The sequence below is a fragment of the Petaurus breviceps genome, unplaced genomic scaffold (assembly GCF_028583685.1).
Source record: "Petaurus breviceps papuanus isolate PSGF00001 unplaced genomic scaffold, PetGlider_PUasm1.0 91041, whole genome shotgun sequence".
NCBI lineage: Eukaryota > Metazoa > Chordata > Mammalia > Diprotodontia > Petauridae > Petaurus > Petaurus breviceps.
In genome coordinates, this window is record NW_027187400.1 from 10,025,722 (window position 1) to 10,045,503 (window position 19,782).

Below are 19,782 nucleotides of genomic sequence, written 5' to 3' on the forward strand. Positions count from 1 at the left end.
AAATGCATAAAATGAAATACACTGGATTACAAAGGAAACCAATTATGTTATCAAAAAGCAAGCTTTTAAGGTTAAGATTAAGAACCTCTGTGAGTTTCCACACTGAGAATTCCTGCAGTGATAAAATCTAAGGTTCAGACTCCCCTTAGAATTGTGCCTTCCAGACAGTAAGGACAAAAGGAGCAAGATGAAAGATCATTATGTTAGGCAGGCAGTCAAAAGAGAAGGTTTGTGGGAGGTGGGGTATGGAGGACTTTGAACCAGGAAAAATGGGTCAGGTATGCCAATAGGCAAAGAGGAGAAGAGTCCAGCCTGCCAGGCCCTTCTATCCTCCACTATCTCTTGAAGTCTGTCCAAGTTCACGTTTGTTGTTTCTATGGCACTATCCATTCATCTCATCCTCTGCCATCCCCTTTTCCTTTTGCCTTCTGTCTTTCCCAACATCAGAGTCTTTTCCAATGAGTCCCATCTTCTCATTATGTGGCCAAAGTATTTAAGCTTTAGCTTCGTTATTTGACCTTCCAGTGAATGATCTGAATAAATTTCTTTAAGTATTGACTGATTCATCTCCTTGTTGTGCAAGGGACCATCAGAAGTTTTCTCCAGCACTACAGTTTGAAAACATTGATTCTATGGAGCTCAGCTTTCTTTATAGTCCAATTCTTGCAGCCATACACTGCAACTGGAAAAACCATAGCTTTGTCTACAAGGACCTTTGTCAGCAAAGGAGATACCTCTGCTTTTTAATATGCTGTCCAGATTTGCCATAGCCATAGTTTCCTTCCAAGGAGCAAGTGTCTTTTAGTTTCATGGCTGCAGTCAGTGTCTGCAGTGATCTTTGTGCCCAAGAACATAAAATCTGACACAGCTTCCATTTCTTCTTCCTCTGTTTGCTGGAAAGTGATGGGACCATTTGCCAAGATCTTAGTGTTTTTGATGTCAAGCTTCAAGCCAACTTTTACACCCCCCCTCTTTCACCCTCATCAGGGAGTTTCTTAATTCTTCTTCACTTTCTTCACCAGAGTGGCATCATATGCATGTCTGAGATTGTTAGTATTTCTCCTGGCAGCATTAATTGTGGCTTTTAATTCATCCGGCCTGGTATTTTGCATGATGTACTCTGCATATAACTTAAGTTAACAAGGTGACAATAAACAGCCTTGTTATATCTTAAACAGTCAGTTGTTCCATGTTTAGTTCTAACTGTTGCTTCCTTTTTTTTTTCTTTTTGGAGGGCAATTGGGGTTAAGTGACTTGCCCAAAGTCACACAGCTAACTTGCTTCTTGATGAGTTAGAACCAAATGCTACTGCTGACCTGGATCAGGTTATACATATCCACACCTATAGCAAGTAGGTTTCTCATATCTAAGACATTGGCTTGAGAGTTATTTTTTATAAGGTTATTGATAAGATGACCAGAGGAAGACAGAACTCTAAGGCTTTAGGTCATCACAAGAAGACAGGTACTTTATTGGGCTCCTCCCAAAGCCTCCCTTTAAAGCAGGTGCAGAATCTCACTCACCTTTTCATTTCTGACCAGCAACTCTGCTTGGTTTCAATTCCACTATTATCCTGCCCCCTGCATCGGGTACCCTCTGGCAGCCATCCCGCCACGTCCCTTAAGCTTTCTTTTGTGTATTATCTTTGCCCACTATTTGTAAACCTCTTGAGGGCAGGAACTGCCTGCCTTGTCTGTATCTCCAGTGTTTAGTACTGTGCCTGGTACATAGTAGGGTATTGTCAGATAGGTCAGAAGAAGCTATGTAAAGACACTCTCAAAAGTCTCTCTGACGAACTTTAGTGTCAATTGTGAGACATGGGAGACTCTGTCACAGGAGCTCCCAGGCTCTGTGCTCTATGAGCAAAGCAGAATCATGAGATATTCAAATCTAGAATCATCTCCATCCCAAATGTTCAAATTGCCTATTTGTGTCTGACCTGTGGTAGAGCCTTCTAAGCTCATATTGGACTGGCTAGCGACAGTCAAACATACTGAACCTTGATCTTCACATTGTGCTGTCGTTGGTTGTCTTTGAGTCTGAAGGACAAACAGCATTAGGCTATTAATAAATGTTAATTATTTTGTTTTATTGCTGTTCTTGGTACTTGTTCTAGTAAAGGTTCGATTCTATCCCTGGCCCCACCCTCTGTCTAACGAACCCTTTCTATTCCTGATGACCTTTGATGACTCTGTTTTATGATTTCATTCCAGAAGTTACAGTGATTTTCATTGTCAGTTGGGAAATCTTAGAACTAGAACTAGGACTTGGGAGCCCACTCCGCTCCAGGTTTGGTACCATTTTCAGATTTCATAGATTCACAGATTTTTAGATCTAGCAGGGTCCTCGAGATTTCAGCCAGACGAATCCGCTTACTTGATACAGAAGGAAAAGAAGCACCGGAGAGGAAGTGATGCCTCATGATCACAATGAGGACAAACCCCAGTTCCTCCAGTATGCTTGTTCCCAACATGACACTTCCTGTTTAGATGAGCTTATGTTCTGCTTCTCTGTTCAACTGGGCCTGTGATCCTGCGACACATCCCTATTCTACATTTCTCTGCTGGGTGCCCCCCGATACACTTTATACTTACTTAACTGGGAGAAACTGAACTGCCTTCAGGCCTGGGGCAGCTTCTGGGAGAGAAAACTGAACCAGCCTTATCCCAGTGCCCAGGAGAGCTGCTGTGAACTTCCCGAGGCATTTGCCTCCCACTAGGTTTCCTTCAGCTCCAAACCCTGTGAAGGAACCAGCCCCACCTATCCTGTCATTCAGCCCGACTTCTCCAGCCTGGGTCTTTGGAGTAGACAAACCAGTATAATCCTTTTGCTCTCCCATATTGCCTTGGGGACTATGGAGGAGAGAATGTTCCCCACTTCCCCCTCCTACCATCTACCACCTAGGACAGTTGATTGGGCAGTCCTGCCTCTAAGGTGATTCCTGTTCAACCATCCTTTCCCTTCTTCTGTAGAAACATTGAGGTTTAGAGCAGGAAGAGCCTTTAGAAAATGAAATAGCTGAGCTGGAAGAGATCTGAGAATACCAAAGGGCAGAGCCCAGAAGGTTATTCCAAGTCGTCCAGCCCAGCTCCCTCATAGGGGATCGAAGGGCAACATCACTAGGCATTCCAGTCGTTTCTCCCAAATCTCTTCTCCACAGAAGGCTGGCAGCTGTGATTTAGTTGAGGGAGACTCAGTTTGTAGACCTGGGAAAGTCTGGTGGGTAATGTAGGGGTCTGGGTGATCAGGATTGCTTGGTGCTTGTCCCACGGTGGTCAGGCTGTGTCACTCTCTTAGCTCTTATAATCTCACTTCCTTAACAACAGACTCCTCTCTGGAGTCAAGTAAACAAGTCGGTAAGCAGCTGGGCGGAGAATCTGAGGGGGATGCCCAGAGTGACTCAAGGCTGTGACAGTTTTGACTTTCTTCTGAGGTCCAGAGTGGTCTGGGAATCAAAGATTAGATACATACAACTGGAAATCAGGATTAGACCCAGTCTTGGGTTGTTGTATTTGCCTTATTATACATTTATCATTCATGAGTAAATTTAGTACTATAACCTAGTATGCAGTAGGTGATTACTAAATGCATATGAGTTTGTTAGTGGAGTGGCAAGGGGGTCTCCATATAGAGTAGACATCTTCACTTGTTTTTTGTTTCTTAAAAAGAAAATCACACTCAAGAATGAACTTGTCTCCCTCAACTAAATTGTGTGTTCCTTGAAGGCAGGTCCTGTTTCACTTTTGTCTTTGTATCCCTAGCACATATGGAGTAAGTATCCAGCACATAGTAGACAATTAATAAATGTTTATTGAAGGCTTGACTCAGGAGACCTGGGTTCTAATCCCGTGTCTGCCTCATTGTATAACCTTGGATAAGTCACTTCCCTTCTTAGCATTTTCTTCTCTAAAATGAGGAGAATTAGATTAGATAATTTCCAAAGACCCTTCCAGTTAAAATATTAGATAATATCTGTGAAACTAAAATCCAGTGACTTATCTGAATAGTTTAATTGGTCCTAAAAGATTAATTTGAAATCCCTCTGGGGGCAAATTCTGACACTGACCCCAAGAATTAAGCTGGAACCATTCCTGACTGATAGTGTTGTGCTGGGAGGCAGGTGACCAGGCTACTAGTTTCTGTAGTTTCTTGGGGGCGAAACCTGTTGGGGCCTCACTATAAGTTATAAAGCATGCTAAATGGTACCACTACCCCTGGCCTCACCATCCCTCAAAGTAGGAAATGTGTGGAGAGTTGAACTCTGGCTCTGAAAGGTCTAATATAATTCGCATTTTAGAGAAGAAAATCAAAGGGGATTTGTTCTGTGAAGTTTAGATTCAGCCAAAAGGCCACATGTGGCCTCGAGGCCAAAGGTTCTGCACCCCTAGGAGGACTGGAAAGGCCTTCAGTGGTTATCGGGTACAACACTCTCAGTTTACAGATGAGAATACTAGAGGCCCAGGCCAGAATGAATGACTTGCCCAAGATCACAGAGGCAGCTAGCATCAGAGGTGGATGGGATTTGATCTCAGGTCCTTCAACTTGAGAGCCAGCAGTTCTAGGGAGTAATATTAGAAAATGGTTGTTGTGATGAGGAAATTATCAAGAACATGACCAGAAATTTCTGCTGGTAAGTGCTAAGGACTGTTTGGTGCTGAGCCAATGGCTTACTGGTAGAATGTCCGAATGGCCAGTTAACTTGGCCCAGAGGAAACTTCTATTTCTTTGGCTACAGACTCTAGTCCCAGCCTTCCCACAAAGTCACTTCCCCTGTTTAGGCCCCAGTTTCCTCAGCTCTAAGATGGGAGGGTTGGAATAGAGGTTTCTTCCAGCTCTAAAAATTATATCTTATGATAAAATTATGTCTTGTATATATAAAAATTATTCTGTAACTCTAAGCCATCGAGACATACACAAGTGAAGGTCGTAGATTGTTTATTATGGCCCCTCTCCACTGCTAAAAGCCTGCTCAGACGACCGGAACTCTTAAGCAAGGACCCCCGCATCTCCTCCAATCCAGGAGTGCTGGGAGTGAAGCAGCTTGAGAAGCCTCATTGCTTCCACATATGGGTCTGTCCCAGGCATTCGGCAAACAGGTAAAAGCTTCCGAAGTCCTTAATTGTGGTTCTCAAAGGTGAGGATCAGAACAAGCACAGGGAGATGCTTGTGTCAGAAGGGAAGAAAAATGAACTTTTTACAGTTAATTAACCAGCTGTTCCTGAGAACTTTCTGTACTCTACCTTTCAGCCTGTAGAAACTCTAAGTCTTGATCTGAAAGAATAAATTGATTTTTTATAATATGAAAATGATCCCTTCCTGAGTAGGAAATATAATTTGAGTTTAGTTAGTTGAAACATCCAAGTACCTTTAGTCACCTTACATTTACAGTGGTTTACCTTTTTTTTTTGAGGGGGGAAGGCAGGACAATTGGGGTTAAGTGACTTGCCCAAGGTCACACAGCTAGCAAGTGTTATGTGTCTGAGGTCAGATTTGAACCCAGATCCTCCTGACCCCAGGGCTGGTGCTCTATTCACTGCGCCACCTAGTCACCCCTAGTTGTTCACTTTTTGGTTGTCTTGTTTTGTTTTAGGGCTACCCCTAGCCTTTGAGAGATAGCCTGGCATTGGAAAGTTAAAATACTTTGATCTGAGATCCGGTTTCCATACTGAAAATTACAGTCTAGTTGTGTGGTTTTGGGCAAATCATTTTGTGATTTGTGTGCCTCAGTTTCCATGTCTGCAAAATGGAGGTTACAGTGCTTATACCATTTATCTATTGTTAGAAGAATCTTTTGAAACCATACTTAAAGCTCTATAGCAACATTACCTATTTTTTTACACAATTCTTACATTTTCAATCAATGTTTTTTTGGGGGGGAAAGTCTTAATTTCTCAATTTTTCATAGGCAGGTCATACTAGACTAAACTGATTCCTGTATTTTGATGGGGTAGTAAACTAGTAGGTTAGGGAGATGCTGTAGGTACTGTTTACCTGTATTTTAGCAAGAGATTTTATAGTCATTCTTGTTCTTTTGGAAAATATGGAATGGTGTGAACTGGATAATGGTATAAACAGGTAGATTTGGAATTGGTTGAATGGTTGGATTCCCAAGAATGATCATTAACGGTTCAAAGGCAGCCCAGAAGGGAGACTCTCCAAAAGTGGGTCTGGAGAACTTGGGCTGTTTTCATGTTTTTTTTATCAGTTCCTTTGATAATAGCATAGGTAGCCTCCTTATCAGGCCCAGTCATTGGCCTTCTCTGTTAACTGCCTGTGATGAGCTCTGTCTTGGTGAGTTCATCAACTTCCATGCTTTCAACTATCATCTTCTCATATTTACCCATCCTGGTCTTTCTCTCTCCCTCTCTCCCTCTCTCTCCTCCCCCTCCCCTTTCCCCCTTTTTCCCTCCCTCCCTCTGTCTCTTTCTCTCACTCACTCTCCATCATTCCCATTTGTCCCCTTCTCTCGTTCACATGACCATCACCCTGGTTCAAATCCTCATCACTCGGACTATTTTTCATAGTCTCCTAATTGATCTGTCTGCCTCCAGTCTCTTTCTTCTCCAATCAGTCCTTTATATAACTGCTACACTGATACTCCTGAAATACAAATTCAGCTATGGCACTCTCCTACTCAAGCAGCTCAGATGTCTCCCTAGTGCTTTTAAGGATCACATACAAATTCCTCCGTTTGGTATCTAAAGCCCTCCACAGTCTAGCTGCATGCTATCTTTCCATGAAGATTGTAGATTAGTCCCCCTCACACATCATGCGTTTCAGCCAAACGGACCTCCTTGCCATTTGCTTCATATCATATTCCATCCCATTCTCCATGTCCAAGCTATGTCCTCCATGCTACAAAGGAGTTCTCTTCACAGCTCTGCCTTTGGGGGGCCCCCAGCTACCTTCCAAACTCCGTGCCAATGCCGCCTCTTCTGCCCCTTCTCTAAATTACTTTGTACTTATTTTGCCTTTATCTTGTATTTACTTCTACAAACACACCGCATCCCCTCAGTAGAATATAAGCTCCTTGAGGACAGGGGCTATCTCAGTTTTATCTCTGTATCTCCAGAGTTTAGCATATATAGTTAGTACCTAGTAAATGCTTCCATACTCCATGACGGTCACGACACACAAAAAAGTTCTTGACAGGCTGGAATATTGGATCTACTCTAACATAATGAAAGTTAATAGGAATGGAATGAACCAGGGTTCAAAAATCAGCCTCATAAGTATGATCAGGGGTGGGGCTAATGTGTACAGGTTTAATGAGTCAGCAGTTTCATGTGGCCAACCAAAAAAGCCAATAACGGGCTTCAAGTGATAGGTCCATAGTCCTCTGCCCTAGTGAGGCCACACATGGAGTGTTGTGCTTAGTACCACAGCTTAGGAAGGACCTTAAGAAGCTGGAGGATAACCAAGATGGCTTAGAGCCTCGAGTCCATCTTGTGAGGACTGGCTAAAGGAAGCAGGACTCCTTATCCTGGAGAAGAGGTTCAGAGAACACCAGAGCTCTTTTCAAGTATTTGAAGGACTCTCTCCTGGAAGAGGGAGTGACTTCCTGTTCTGGGCCTCAGGAGTGATGAGCAGAAGTTGTCTATAGACAGAATTTAGGTTCAATATAAAGGAAAGCCTGGCAATTAAAGTTGTGTCTCTGGGAGTGAAATGCTCTGTCAGGGAGCTGATGCCTTCTTCTTACTGGGAGGTCATTGATGGCACAGACACAGGGTCACCACGGTAGGGAAATGTTGTGGTAGGTTCTCCTTTTCAGGTGTGCACTTGATCTTTGGCAGACTTTCTTCCTAATCTGAAATTTTGTTGTTCTGTGGATATCTCTGACAAGGAATGCCTCAGCTCTCCTAGATTCCACCTTATAAATGGAATTTTACCTGTCTATACAAGTATTTGGTAAATAAAAATGATCAAATGTAAGAGTATTATTTGGTATCATCTGCTTCTTTGTGATGTCCAGCCTTCCTGCCTTGTTTATACTCAAGGGCCACATGGGACGTGTCTAATCCATCTTCTACTTGAATGCCCTTCGCATCCTGGAAGGTGGCTATCAGGGCTCTTCCAAGTATGGGTTTCTTCTCCAGGTCACAAATTTTAGTTCCTCTGTTCATTCCTTGGATTACATGGTCTCCAGCCCCATCATCAGCCTCGTAGTTCTCCTCTGGACCTGATTCACCCTCCCTCAAATTGATCACCCAGAGCTGAATTCAGTACTCCATATGTTCTCTGACCAGGGCAGAATGAAGATGGAGAATTCCTCCTTCTTATAATCCTTTTGCTGGCTTATCCTGCACATCATACCCTCAAAATATGGCTGCTTCCCCAAGGCTCCAGTGGCTCCCTCCCTGCTCTTGTCTCTCCACTGAGTTTCACCCAGGACATTTCAAACTGGATGTCTTTGGAGACATCCTCCAGTCAACATTTCTAAAACTGAACTCATCCTCTATTTCTCCCCAAATCCTACCCTCTTCTAAACTCCCCTATTTCTGCTGAAGATGCCAGGGTCCTATGATCTCAGCATTACTTTTGTCTCTTCTCTCTCACCGCATGTGAGAGTTGCCCAGTCAGTTGCCAAGCCTTGCTGTTTCTGTATTCACAACAGCCCTTGTGTCCAACTCTCTTCACTCACATGGCAACCACCATCATTCAGGCCTTCATCACCTCTTGCCTGGATCATTGCAACAACCTGATAATTGGATTCTCTAACTCAAGGCTCTCAACACTCCAGTCCGCCCAGCCCACCACTGCCAAAGTCATTTTCCTTAACTGCAGGTCTGACCAGATGACTCCTCTACTCCAAAGGCTTCCTCCTGCTTCTAGAATAAAACACAGAAACTCCTGTATTCAGCTTTATTTTAAATCCTACACAACCTGAGCCCAAGCTGTCTCCAGCTCTGTGATGCAACCGGAGTGCCTTTGTTTCCTCTGCTCCTCCCATACAGCATTCCCTTCTCCTGTCTCTTTGCTTCAGCGCTGGCCCTCCCCCATGCATGGAATGCACACCCTCCTTACTTCTACCTCATAGTTTCTCCCTCCCTTTTATATGAATCTCAGCCACCATCGTCTCTGCACAAATCTTTTCCTGACTCCAACTGCAAGTGCCCTCCCTCCCAAATGATCCTGTTTTGAACTGTGTTGTGTGTGTATGTATTTATATATATGTATGTATTTATTAACTTTATATACGTACTTGTCTCCCCAGTAGAGCATATAAACCCTTTGTGAATAGAGATCATTTCATTCTTTGTACCTGTCTCCCCAGTACCTCTACAATCTTTTCAGATTGAAATGGTACAGTATGATGTTAGTTACTGAAGAAACTGCCAAAGAGATAACTGAGAAGAGGGGGATATGGGGCTGTGTTGGCAAGACCAGGGGAGAAAAGAAGAAACCCAGACTCTTCTTGGCAGAGTGGAGAATCTGAGGGCATGGAAGGACACGCCCTCCTTTGAGGGGTCAGAGTGTGCTCTGGGGAGACAAGAGGAAGGTAACATTTAGCACAAAGTTAATTCAAGTCTTCATCAAGCACCATGTTTGGACAAGGTCCTGGTGGTGCTGGGAGATTGGGTGGTAAATAGTATGAACATTGAAACCCATTAATGAATGCATCTGGTGGCATGGGCTGTCTAGTAGAGGAGGAATGGCTTGTGGCTCACATAGATCTAGCCTGGAGGTTTTGATGGCTCCGTGGGGCTCCCTCTCAGGAGTCCGGAAGGAGCTCTGAGAGCTTCCAAACAAACTGGGCCTCTCTGCACTTCCTGTTTGTTTGCTTTTTGGCAGTGATCCCTTCCTGTTTTGAAGGGAAAAGACCCCTAGGCCATGTTTGGTCCTAGGCTGAGCAGCATGCCAGCACTTTAGGGAGATGCGGATGGGGTTTGGTGCTTTCAGAGCCCTGGATGTACCTTTCTGGAAAACCGGATAAAGGCAGTCATGCCAATGCCACAGGGACCACGGCGAGTCCTGCATTCAAACCTGCCACATGCACATGAATTTGCTTTCCATGGCATCCCAGTGAGATGAGTAGGACAGGTATTATCATAGGATTTAGAATTTCAGGCCATCTTAGGGCTCCTCTTGTTCAGTCCCCTCCTTTTAAAGAGGAGGAGACTGATTCCAGGAGAGTGGAAGAAACTTGGCCCCAAGGCCACCCATTGTAAACAACAGAGCTGGGATTCATTGTCAGGTCCTCTGACTCCTGCTGGGCTGGGGAGCCACAGACTTCACAGCACCCACTCATTCTCCCCAGAGCCTGATGAAGAGAACCTTCCAGCAACATCCTCAGCAAGGCTCATCCCTTCTTTGCCTGGAGCTCTCCAGTAAGAGGGAACTCACAGCTTCCCAAGGCAGACATCTTCATTTAGAGGGGCTCCATTTCTTTCTTTCTTTCTTTTTTTTAGGCAATTGGGGTTAAGTAACTTGCTCAAGGTTACACGGTCAGGTGTTTCTGGGTAGGTGCTAAGTGTCCGAGCCTGGATTTGATCCCAGGTCATCTTGACTCTGGGGCCGGTGCTCTTACTCGCTGTGCTACCTGGCCGCCCCAAGGGGCTCCATTTCTTAGGAAGTTTTTCCTTATATCAAAACATAGTCTGTACTCTAGCCATATCCATCCCATTGCTTCTCATTCCACACACCAATTAATCAACAAGCATTTGTTAATTTCTCACTGAGTGCCATGCACTAGGGTATAAATACAGAGAGTGAAATATCCTTAATCACAAGAAACTTGTATGACAATGGGGGGGGGCAAGTACATATATAAATATATTGCATAAATATAAACTTAATAAATACAAGTATATACACAATAGTTATAAAATAAGGTAGATTGGCACTAGCAGTTGGAAATAGGAAAGGGTTCTTTCAGGGAGGTTGTCATATGGGATTCATCTAAAAGGAAGAGAGAGACTGTGTCAGGCAGAGGTGAGGAGGGTGTGCATTACATGCATGGAGGATGGCCAGTGCTGAAGCATGGGGACAGAAGAGAAGAGCCAAGGACAGTTTGGTTGGATCACAGACTACAAGATTAATATCCAATATTAATTGGAGGAATAATATCCAATGAGGTTGGAAAGATAGTTGAGGCCAGGCTGGGCAGGGCTTTAAAAAATGAACACAGGAGTTTTTGTGTTTTATTCTAGAGTAGCAGGAAGTCTTTGGACTTAACCATTTAAGTGGAGGAGTCATCTATCTGGTCAGACCTGTGATTAAGGAAAATGATTTTGGCAGTGGAGGGTAGGGTGGATTGGAGTGTTGAGAGACAGGAGTTAGACAATCCAATTAGGAGATTGGTGCAGTAATCTAGGCTCGAGGTGATCTGGACTAAGGTGGTAGTTGTGTGAGAGGAGAGAGAGCTTTGGACACAGAGATGTTGTGAATGCAGAAATAGAAAAAAAAATGTAGCACATGTATGCAAATGGGGTGAGAGAGAAGAGACAAGAGCAGTGCTGGGATTATGAGCCTGAGACACTGGGAGGATACTGGTACTTTCCACAGATTGAGGGAAGTCTGGAAGAGGGCAGCTAGGTGGTACCATAGTACATAGAGCCTCAAGCCTGGAGTCAGGAGGACTCATCTTCATGAGTTCAAATCTGACCTCAGACACTTAATAGTTGTGTGACCTTGGGCAAGTCATTTAACCCTGTTTGCCTCAGTTTCCTATCTATCAAATAAGCTGGAGAAGGAAATGGAAACCACTCCAGTATCTTTGCCAAGAAAACCCCAGATGGAGTCAAGGAGAGTCGGACATAACTAAAAATGACTGAAATGGAAGAGGGTAGGGTTTGGGGAGTGAAGGGCGCGGAAGATAAATGATTTAGTTTTAGATATGTTGTGTGTGTGTGTGTGTGTCTGTATGATGTTTACCTCTGGCTGTGGTATATAGAGGGAGAATTTGGGGAACGCCCACACTTAAGGGACATGAAGGATAATGAGCCGGCAAAGGAAACTCTAAGACCAAGCAGAATACTTCTAATCCCTTTTCCACATGACAGCCCTTCAAATTACTGCTGACAGTCAACATGTTCACCTAAGTCTTTTCTTCTCCAGGCTAAACGTCCTTAATTCCTTTAGTCAGTCCCCAGATCCCATGATCTCAATGAGAGTCCCTTCTCATTGTGGCTGGCCTCCTTTCCTTTGAACCTATCCCCTGCTTATCAGTGTTAGGTAAACCCAGTATATCATCTCTTGGGGCCTCAGTTTCCTTTACCTGTAAAGTTAGAATGATAATAATTGCTCAACTCACCCCACAGGATCATTACAAGTAGCAAATTTAATAACATGTAAAGCACTTTGTAGACCATAAAACGCTGTATAAATGTCAGCCATTATTATTGGTTTTGGCTCCAGGCCTAAGGCTCTTGCTTCATCATTTGTCAATTTTCTTTTTTTAATCCTACACCTTTATCTCAGTTTATAGTGCGGTCTCCAATGCCAGCCCTAGGGGTGTTGGTTGGGAGCAATCACACCGGGACTCCCCTTCACTGTAGACATTTGTCACCAGCTAAAACCAGCTTAAAGCTTCTTCTTGGCAGCCTTAAAGAATGAGGTCTCCGAAGGGTAGCCTAAGGGGCCTGGAGTGTTTGTAAGGCTGGGGCACTTCCTTAATTGCAGGGGAGTCCCTTGTGGGTTTGGAGACTGATTGTAAATATGAATCTCCCATACAATGGCGTCATCTGTCAACTTGGGCCCAGGCCTCCCCTCCCCCATCTCTCATCTCCACTCCCAAGTGATGTCGATGGAAATTTCTAGGTGGGTACCCTCCTAGCTCTAGCCACATCTGTTTGGTGGCTGCCTTCCTGCCCTGTCCTTAGTTTGACTTAGAACCCAGGGACTCTCTTCTGGGCCATAGCAGGGACTCTTCTGGATCATAGTGGAGGGCCTTTCCAAGACAGAGTGTTGATTCCTCTGACATAGTATGGCCTCAGCCCCCTTCTTGCCAAGACCAGAGGCTAGACTTGCAGACAAGAAAAGACTTGTTCTTCTCCTTGATTGTTCTGAGCAAGGGGATCTCTCCTCCAAGCCTATAGGTGCCTAACTCCTAGTTATAACCCACACTTTAAAAGTGCTTCGGGGTGTCCAAAGAACTGTCATCCTAACACCTCTGCCGTGAAAATATGCTTCACTTCTGTGTTATGGATGGGGAGACAAAAGGAGGTGGAGTGAACCAGGTGCTCCTGGTTCCATAGCTGGTTTAAGTGTCTGAGCCCGGATTTAAATTGAAACCTTCTTTCCTCAGGTCAGGAGCAGGAGTGCTGGAGTTCTCCCAGCTCTGCCACCAAATAATTATGTGACTAACCTCTCTGGGTCTCATTGTCCCCTCGGGCAAATGTGGGGCTTAGACTGCAGTTTACAGCACATTTGACATACATTATCCCACTTGGTCTTCATCACAATTTTATAAGGCAGGGTTGAGGGAAAATATTAGCTTCATTTTCCAGATGTAGAAATTGGGATACATTTGAATTTTCCCTAGGACAAGGGTGGTTTTAAAAGATATATATATATATATAATTTTTAATTTTCCCCAATATATATTTATTTTGTTAAATATTTCTCAATTACATGTAAGAAAATCTAACATTCATTTTGAAAACTTTTGAGTTTCCAAATTCTTTTCCCCTCCTTTCCCCCTTCTTGAGAAGACAAGAAATTTGATATAGATTATACATATGCAGTCATGCAAACTGTATTTCTATATTAGCTATGTTACAAAAAAAAACCCAAAAGCCAAACCAAAAGAATACAAGAAAAATTAAAAAAAATTTTTTTTAAGTATGGTTCCATCTGTATTCAGAATCTATTCTTTCTCTGGAGGTGAATAGCATTTTCATCATAAGTCCTTCTGAATTGTCTTGGATCAGAATAGCTAAGTCATTCACAACTGATCATTGTACAGTATTGCTGTTGCTATGTATAATGTTCTGGTTCTGCTCACTTCACTTTGCATCAGTTCATATAAGTCTTCCCAGGTTTTTCTGAAATCATCCAGCCCGTCATTCTTACAGCACAGTAGCATTCCATTCCATTCATACATTCATTCAAGATCTTTTTAATTTCATGTAATCAAAATTATCCATTTTACCCCCCATAGTGATCTCTATCTCTAGTTTGGTCATAAATTCTTCCCTTATCCATAGATCTGACAGGTAATTTTTCCCACGCTCCCCTAATTTGCTTATAATAACATCCTTTATGTCCAAATCATGTATTCATTTTGACCTGAACTTGGTATGTGGTGTGAGATGTTGGTCTATACCTAGTTTTCTGCCAAACTGCTTTTCAGATTTCCTAGCAATTTTTGTCAAATAACCAGTTCTGGACTAGGGTGATTTTGAGGAAAGAGCACTGGAGTGTTCCTCTATAATCCCAGGACCTGCCTATAGATTTGTGACCAAATATGGGGCAGCTAGGTGTCAGAAAGACCTATGTCCAACTCTGGTTCAGACACTTACTAACTGTGGGACCCTGGGCAAGTCGCTTAACTTTGGTTTGCCTCAGTTTCCCTCAACTGTAAAATGGAGAAAATAGTACCTGCCTTACAGGGTTGTTGTGAGGATTAAATGAAATAATATTTTTAAAGTACTTAGCCTGGCACATAGTAGGTGCTATATAAATGTAAGCAATGATGATGCTGATGATGCTAGGTAAGTCATTTAACCTGGGCTTCAGCTTCCTCTTTGTAAAATGTAGGAGTTGAATAATGTCCATAATGTGACTTTGGAAGAAGTCTCTTCAAGCTCTTATGATCAATAGAAAGGCACAAGATGTGGAGCCTGAGGGCCTAGGTTCAAATTCCATATCTGTTCTTTTTTTTTTCTTCCATTTTTCAAATGCTTTATTAACTTCTGATTTACATCATTCCTTTCCGCCAGATTTTGAGTTACAAATTTTCTCCCCATTTTTCCCCTACCCACCACCCCAAAATAGCAGTCCCACAGGATATCCCCTCCTCCAATCTGCTCTCTCCCATATCTTCTCCTATATGTCCCCTTTGACTTTTCCAGTAGAGCATGGTGGATCTCTATGCCCCAGTGCCTGTATAACTTATTTCCCAATTACATGTAAAATAATATTAATAATAGTGTGTGTATATCTATATCTATATCTATATATATATATTTAAACATTTGATTTTAAAACTTTGAATTCCAGATTCATTCTCTTCCTCCCTTGTCACCCACCCTGACTGGGAAGATAAGCAGTTCAATATAGGTTTACATGTGTAGCTAATGCAAAACATTAACATAGTAGATATATTGTAAAAGACTGACTATATTTCCCTCCCTCCTATCCCACCTCCCACTTGTTCTATTCTCTACTTTGATCCTGTCCCTTTTCAAAAGTGGTTGCTTCCAACTTCCCTCCCTTCCATCATCCCCCCTCTCATCCTCTTACCCCCTACTCTCCTGTAGGGTGAGATACCCTATTTAGTATGTATTTCATTCCCTCCCCAGGCCAAATTCAATGAGAATAATGTTGACCCATTCCCTTTTGTCTTCCTATTCTTCCCCTCCATTGTAACCATTTTCCCTTGCCTCTTCTATATGAGATAGTTTACCCCATTCTGTCTCTCCCTATCTCCTTTTATTATATTCCTCTCTCCCCTCTTAATTTCACCTTTTAAATATTATCCCTTCCTATTAAATTGGTCCTGTGCCCTCTATGTATACCTGTATACATATATATATATATATATATATATATATATATATATATACACACACACACACACACACACACACATTTTACATATGTATTCATATCCCCGTATATCCTCTGATGTAGACATATATATTTTTCTATTCACTTCAACCATACTGAGAAAAGTTTCATCAGTTACAATTATCATTTTTCCATGTAGGAATGTTAATAGTTCAACTTTGATAAGTTCCTTATGATTTCTTTTCCCTGTTTACCTTCTCATGCTTCTTTTGCTTCTTATATCTGAATGTCAGATTTTCTATTCAACTCTGGCTTTTTCATCAAGAATTCTTGAAAGTCCTCTATTCTACCAAATGACCATATTTTCCCTTGAAACATGATACTCAGTTTTGCTGGGTAGGTGACTCTTGGTTTTAATCCCAGCTCCTTTGACCTCTGGAATATCATATTCCAAGCCCTTCGATTCCTCAGTGTAGAAGCTGCCAGATCTTGTGTTATCCTGATTGTGTTTCTACAATATTCAAATTGTTTCCTCCTGGCTGCTTGTAATATTGTCTCCTTGATCTGGAAATTTCTGAACCTGGCTATAATATTCCTAGGAGTTTTCTTTTTGGGATCTTTTTCAGGAGGTGATCAGTGGACTCTTCAACATCTGTTTTGCCCTCTGGTTCTAAAACATCAGGGCAATTTTCCTTGAGAATTTCTTGAAGGATGACCCTAGGTTCTTTTTTTGATTATGGCTTTCAGTTAGTCCAATCATTTTAAAATTATCTCTCCTGGATCTATTTTCCAGGTCAGTGGTTTTTCCAATGAGATATATCACATTGCCTTCTATTTTTTTCATTCGTTTGGATCTAACAGCATCTTGATTTCTCATAAAGTCATTAGCTTCCATTTGCTCCAAACTAATTCTGAAGCAATGATTCTCCTCAGTGAGCTTTTGAGATTCTTTTTCCATCTGACAAATTCGACTTTTTAAGGCATTCTTTTCCTCATTGTCTTTTTGAGCCTCTTTTGCCATTTGAGTTAGTCTGTTTTTTTCAGGTGTTATTTTCCACAGTCAGGCTGTTGACTCTCATTCATAATTTTCTTGCATAGTTCTCATTTCTCTTCCCAATTTTTCCTCCACTTCTCTTATCTGCTTCTTAAGGTCCGCTATGGCCTGTAACCAGCTTGTATTTTCTTTTGAAGCTTTTGGTATAGGAGTTCTGACTTCACTGTCTTCCATGCTTTGCTCCTTTTTGTCCCCAAAATAGGAGTCTAATGTTGAATTCTTCTGTTGGCCTTGCTTCCTTTGTCTGGTCATGTTGCCACTCAATTACTTGACTTTTGGGCTTTTTGCCACAGTAGGACTCTGCCGCCAGACAGGGGAGCTTCCATCCCAAATGCTGGGGTTTTCTCAGCTGCCGGAGGTATTAGTTGGGTGGCCTCTCTGAAGCTTCACACATGCTCTCGCAAGCTAGTTGCACACCCCAGACCTCCACCCTAGACTGCAATCCAGATCCAAGCAGGTTAAAGCAAGACTGAGTACCTCAGACTGGTTGCTTGGTCCCCCTACACTCTGCAGGCCAGGAGCTGAAGCTGCCACATGGCAGTGGCTGTGCCGCAGCCCAGCCACTACTTGCCCTGAGGGCAAAAGCCTACACACTCCCAACTACTGGGTCCCAAAGTCCACACTGCACTGACCTCTCACTTTGTCCTTCGCATCTGTGTGTTGATAATTCTGGATTGCCACAGCTGCTGCTGATCTGGAGTCCCACTGGCCGGTGACTGGTCAGGCCTGCCCTGGGGCTAAAACCTCAGCGTGGGGCTGGGCTTGGCTCCCAGAGCTCTGCACTGGATTCCTGCCGGCCTGCCAGGCTGTCCTCAGCGGGAGGTTAGCTTCTCTGTGTCATTTTGTGGGTTTTGTAGCTCCAAAGTTTGTTCAGAGTCCCCTTTTACATGAATTGGGGAAGGTGGAAGCCAGAGCCGCCCAGAGGTCCTGCTTCTACTCTACCATCTTTATTCCACCCCCCCATATCTGTTCTTTTTAATGCCTCACATACCTCTTTTTATTACCTTAGTCACTTCATGACATCATAATATTGTAGTTTTAGAGCCAGAAGGAGCTTAGATGCCAGCTCCTTTCCTTTCATTTTACTGGTAAAGAAATCGAGGACCAGACAGGTGATCTTGCCCAAAGTTTTACAGGTAAAAAGTTGCAGAATCAAGATTGAAATTTTGGGTCCTCTGATTCCAAACCCATTGCTTTTCCCCACTGGTTAACAACGCCTTTCTGGTTCTCAATTTCTTCATCCATAAAATGGGGGTACTAAATAAGATTAACTCCAAGATAGATCCATTCCAGGTCATGTGATTTTATTGCTCCCCTAAAGCCACACCCCTTCTAGCTTGATAAAGCACATAGAGCACTAAATTTAGGGTGAGGATAATCTGGGTCAAATCTCACCTCCTTCAGATATTAGCTGTGTGATCCTGGGTAAGTCATTTAACCTTTGATGCCCCACCTTCCTTTAAACTGAGGGGCTTGGAGCCCAATGGCTTTCATGTACTTTTCCAGTTTGAAATCTATGGTACTTTGACTGCTAGTTATCCCGCAGCCTTCTCGGAGCTTAGCTAGGTTTTTCCAGTGTTGAGAGTTGGATCTGGATTATTATGACTTGCTCTGTTGACTCTCTGGAGGTGGGTTCCCCTGAGCCCCTTGTGGGTTTTCTCTTTTGGACCAGTCTACAAGGGTGTGATGCCTTCTTTGCTCACTGTGGTTCCCGTCTCTCTTTCCAACCTCCCTTTTCCCCCGTCCTTTGTGACTTTTTTCAGGTCAAGAGTCAGTCATCCTTGGAGATACCAATTGAGTTTGCCCGGAGTTGCTGCCAGGAGCAGGCAGAGGAAGCTTCTGTGCAGAGCTGCATGGAAATTAGATGGCCTAGATGGTGAGTGTGCAGAGCATGAGGAGACCCGGACAAACCGGTAGAATGAAGGTGGCTCCTTATGTTTCTCTTCTTCTCCTGAGTGCCTTTCTGTTGAGCCAGCACTGAGTACATCAGTTTGTTTAGGTTTTGTTTTTTTTTTTTGATTTGTTTTTTAAATACTTTTAACAAGTCACAGCTAGTCCTTCTGACCAGCCTCCTGTGGGAGAACAATTATTTAGCAGAGTCCCTTCTGAGTAATGTTTGGGTACAGCCAACGAAACATGCTGGAGAGAATTCGAGCTGCCCTTGTTCTTGACCATTGGCATTGTCCATGGCTGGCACACTGGGAGCCGTTGGGATGCAGTGGAAGGACTGCTCGCACCTGGAGTGGTAGCCATGTGTTTGAGTGCTGGCTCTGCCACTTGCTAGCCATGGAATTCCAAATATGGGCTATTTGTGCCTGACCTGTGCTAGAACCTTCCAAGCTTGTGTCAGTCTGATCAGCCATGGTTGTATCTTGACCCCAACATTGTCATGTCATTGATCCTCTTCTAGAACGAAGGACAACAACCATACAACTAGTCATGTCCCTCCCTCTTAGGAGAAGGATATCCTCTTAGGATAGCTAATGCCCCTTCTAGCTGTGTCTCCTAGAATCTTACCACCAGCTGGATTTTTTTGGTGATTTCCAAGATTCCTTCTAATTCTAACATCCTGTGTTCTGAGATCCCTTCCAGCTCCTTTTCTGACATTCTGTCATTCTGTGATTTTGATTTTGCTTCCTTCAGCACAGCCAAAGTAGGCTGTGTCTAGCACATAGTGGTTGATTGACCCCCTGGAGGGAGGAGATAGGGAAGATCTTGGAAGTAACCAGAGAAAGGGTCTTTTGGGAGGTAGTTTCCTCCAACCAGCTGGAATCTCTGTCTTAGAAGTGGTTGGACAGAAGGGATCCACAGCATGAGGGAACTTCTCCCCTGTCTCCTCTCCCCAGTCATTCATTGTTTTTCTTCTCAGTCAATATTGCATTTAGGGTCCTTGACTCAGAACCATAGCTGGACTCCAAGGGACTGTGATGGGGAAGAGTAGAGAACTTCCCGAAAGGCGGAATTCTGCCTTTCCCTTCTTCTATCTCTCCCTTCCCTTCCTCCCCCCCTTCTCTCTCTCTCTCTCTCTCTCTCTCTCTCTCTCTCTCTCTCTCTCT

General features: G+C 43.3%; 1 protein-coding gene across 2 annotated transcripts in view; it reads left to right on the forward strand.

The window, feature by feature from the left end:
* Positions 1–19,782, forward strand: part of LUZP1 (leucine zipper protein 1) — a 104,833-nt gene that overhangs the window by 58,008 nt on the left and 27,043 nt on the right. The window contains exon 2 of one of the 2 annotated variants that reach the window (XM_069079545.1): positions 18,490–18,602. The exons of the other annotated variant lie outside the window; for it this stretch is intronic. The gene's annotated coding sequence lies outside the window, so the exon portion shown is untranslated. The remainder of the gene's footprint in view (positions 1–18,489; positions 18,603–19,782) is intronic. 2 annotated transcript variants of the gene reach the window in all.